Source organism: Alligator mississippiensis, chromosome 10 (assembly GCF_030867095.1).
Source record: "Alligator mississippiensis isolate rAllMis1 chromosome 10, rAllMis1, whole genome shotgun sequence".
In the NCBI taxonomy this organism is placed as follows: domain Eukaryota; kingdom Metazoa; phylum Chordata; order Crocodylia; family Alligatoridae; genus Alligator; species Alligator mississippiensis.
In genome coordinates this window covers 51,055,480-51,059,599 of record NC_081833.1, presented here as the reverse complement: position 1 = coordinate 51,059,599, position 4,120 = coordinate 51,055,480, and positions in this window count along the sequence as shown.

The following is a 4,120-nucleotide window of genomic DNA, read 5'->3' as shown; positions in this document are numbered from 1 at the left end:
TACAGCTGCGCGCAGCACAGGCATTTTTCAGTCAAATTATCAGCTCCATCGGGTCAATATCCGATACAGACAATTTTCATTATATTGGTACCGATCTGATATCAGACCAATGTATTGGTGCACCGCTAGATAGCAACAGTAAATAGGTTCATTGACCCAGAATGCCCATGGTCAGCCTATGTTTCTCAGAATCACAACATGGAAATTGTGATGGGGGCATGTTCTTCTCCCAGCTGGAGCAGCAGAGTCCAGCAAGCAACACATTGTCCCCCTGGGGAGCCGGGGCAGGGGAGAGGGGGGAGATCCTGGAAGGACCATGCTCTGTTCTGAGAAAAGCCACAGGTCCCTTCTAACCCTAACAGCTATGAATCTATGTACATACATTTGCTCTCCCAGGACTGATTTAACCCTGGGTTGTTCCAGGATTCTTCTTCTGAAGTTGCCATTTTTACTCTAGGAAAGAAAACATGGTTTCTCCTGGGTAGCAGTTTTTCCCATGAGAAACTGAATGTCTGTGTGAGGCCATATAGACATGGTTCTTCTACCAGAATTCATACATTTCATAGACATTAGGGCTGGAAGAGACCTCAGAAGATCATTGAGTCCAGTCCCCTACCCCAGGGGCAGGAAGTCAGCTGGGGTCATAGGATCCCAGCAAGACAAACATTCAAATTTCTCTTGAAGGCATTCAAAGTAGGTGCTTGAACCACCTCCGATGGCAGGCTATTCCAAACCTTGGGGACTCGGACAGTAAAGAAATTCTTCCTTACGTCCAGCCTGAAATGGTCTTGCAGGAGTTTATAACCATTCGACCTTGTCATCCCTTGGGGCACTCTGGTGAGCACCCCTTATAAACTTATAGGTGCCCATCAGATCGCCCCTGAGCCTGTGCTTTCCCAGGCTGAAGTGTCCCATAGCTCTCAGCCTGTCATCATAAGATCTGTTTTCCTGATCTCTGATCATGTGCATGGCTCTTCTCTGGACTTTTTCAAGCTTCTCTGCATCCTTTTTGAATTGTGGAGCCCAAAACTGGATGTAGTACTCCAGCTGTGGCCTCATCAAGGCCGAGTACAATGGGAGAATGACGTACTGGGATTTGCTTGAGAAACATCTATGGATGCAAGCCAGCGTTTTGCTCGCTTTACTAGCTGCAGAATCACATTGAAGGGTCATGTTCATCTTGTGGTCAATAATAACCCCCAAGTCCCTTTCATCCATAGTGCTGACCAGCATAGGACTGCCAAGCCTATAGGGATGCTGGTGGAAGAGCAAACCTGGAAGAATTCTCTCAGATTATTTGAATATGTGTACACAGCCTTAATTATTACTGCACAGTATTCTCAAGTGCTTCTCTGGGTCTGAATTTGTCTAATACAGAGGTTGGCAGTGTTTTCACCACCATGCTTACAACCCAACCCCTGCCACGAGCTGCAGCCCCTCCTCCTCTCTCCAAGTGACAGCAGATACTGTGAAGGAAATAGATAGAAGAAGGCAGGGGTCCTGGGGATGCCTCCTGTGTTGTTGTGGCTGGAATGTGCTGCTGATTCTCTGAGCTACTGAGAGTCAGATCCAGCCTCTTCACAGGCTGGATCCAGCCCATGGGCTGTACGCCTGATCTAGTATGTGACATCTCTTACCTCTCTATTTTTTTTCTTGTGTACACTGTGACAAAATGTTCTGACTTCAAATCCAGCTCCTGGCCACTGACAATCCAGTAGGAAAGTGCTGAAATGAAAAGATGACCTTGCAACATGACTTAAGATGGTAAAATTTGGGATTTGACTCCCATAGCAGAAGCATGTTTCAAAGCCTTACTTCCACTGTCAGAGCTATGAAGAAAGGTTCGTGTGTGGAGATACTATTTATCTCAGGAAGGGCACTCAGTCACATAGCACCAGTGATGGGCTAGCTAAGAGTCACATTATTTATACATAATAAAGAGTTTTTTGGAGGACATTTATGGGCACCGACAGCCTGTCTATACTACAAATAGCATTTTTTCCAATGTGTTCAGAATTTTCTTATCATTCTTCCTGTTAAATCAGTATGAGCTTTTATAATGAACTGAAAAGGCAAAATAGCTAGGCTAAGGGTGAATACTGTGGGAAAATCCTACCCTGCATATCTAACCAGAGAAGCCAGTATAAGATGGGGAAGTCAAGTAGACAGGAGAGTCAAGAGATTCAGGTCAGGTACAAACATTACATTTAAAGCGCTTTAACCAGGCAGAAAGCACTTTATAGCCGTAACAGAACAGACATTCAGGGCTCATAAAGTGTTTTAAAAATGGCAGTCCCACTCTAGGTGAACTCTGGATGGATGCGTTCTAGCTTAAAGTTTTCTGTTACAGCATTTTATCAAACATCTGTGCCAGATCCCATCAAGGGTTAACTTAGAGCACAATCACAGTCATCCCAGGCAGCATTGCACAGGGCTGCTCTAGCCTCAGGCATAGCTCTCTGCTCTGCCCAAGCTCTGGGTTGGCCCTGCCCCCTCGGCTGTCAATGACCCAAGTTAGTGACAGCTTCTGAACCCAGTCCTGAATGCAGCCTGGTAGGGGAGGGGAAGGAGGGTTTCTGCCCCTGCAGCCACCCCACCAGCTAGCAACTGTCCCCAGCCACAGTGGGTGTTGTGGGGAATGGAGTCCAGGGTCTTTCTCTTGGAAGCTATTGCCAGAATGGCCCCTCTCCCCAACCCCTCACCCCCATTACCTGGGGACTGTCAGCAGTGGCTGGGGAGGAGGGAGGAAGGGAGTCCCCCTGCCACAAGGGCTTCCCCACAACTTGCTGGCTTGGGGCTCGGCCTGTGTGGTAGAGGGGCTCCACTCACCCAACCCCTTGTCCAAGCAACCTAGCAGCTGCAGCCTGAAGCTACAGAGCAGGGCTGCTCCAACTTTTTGCCACACCAGGAACTGTGAGTGGGGGAAGAGGGATGGGGAAGGGAACCTCTGTCACGAGGGTCTCCCCTCCCCCCCCGCTCCACTTCCTAGAGCAGCAAAATTTGGGGCCAGGCAGCTCTGCTGCAGCTGCTGGCTGCTGCTGTCAATGGGCTGGGGTGGCGGGGAAGGGATCCTGCTGAGGGGACTCAGCCCAGTCCCCCCGAAGACCCCAGCTAGCAAGCTGTGGGGGGGCCCATTGTGGTGGGGGGTCTCTTTTTCCCCACCCCAGCTTCTTGCCTGCAGCATCCAGGAGTTGTAACAGAGTTGCCTAGCCCTGAGTTTCACTGTACCAGCAACTGTGATGGGACTGGGTGTTGTAAGAGAAGTCTGTTCAGTTGGCACACGCTCTAACTTATAGCACTTTAAGTAAAGTGCGATAGACCGCTTTTCACAAGGGGCTTTTGAATACCTGTACTTGGTCTCAGTTTTCTACTGAGTCCTGCTCTAAACTACCACTATACTCCCTGGTAGAAGAAAGGTAATTGCAATGGTTCCTGTCTCTTTTTCAGACTAATCAGCAATGCTGACCCCACAGCTGGTGTGGGGAGTGTTTGCACACTTCATCCTGTAAGTGTTATACAGCAGCCATGTACCCCTGCACTTCTGAAGGAATTGTGCCTGATAGAGACAATGCTTTGAGGTCTCCCACTATAATAACATACCTCTTCACACTTCCCTACTACATGCCGCACTTTAAAGAAATAATGTATTTTCTAGCACTCAATCCACAATGCTTACAGATAATTCTTGATGATGTTCCTGGAGCAAAATTTAAAAATCAGTTCAGAAGGAGTTTTCTTCTGTGACTTATTAATATCCCTTTGGTCATAAATAATTTGCTATTTAAAGGGCAAGTAATTACTTATGAAGGGAATAATGGAAATTTTCTATCTGTTGTAAAACTGTGTTGAATCCTACGTTGAAGTAATTTACTAATAGACCCATTGGTTCTGCAAAGTATCCCCCCAAAAACAGTGAGGTATAATACATCTGAAATATGAAGGGAGGAATATTGTTGTTAAATCAAAGTTGAAGCCAGTGCTTCAACTTAACCTAGACATTGCTGAAAGTTACCCACTGAGCCAAGGTTTTTATTATGTGATAATACCGACTGATGAAAACAGTTAACCAGTAGTAAAATAGATAAATAAATAAATAAACAAATAAATAAAATAACTCAAC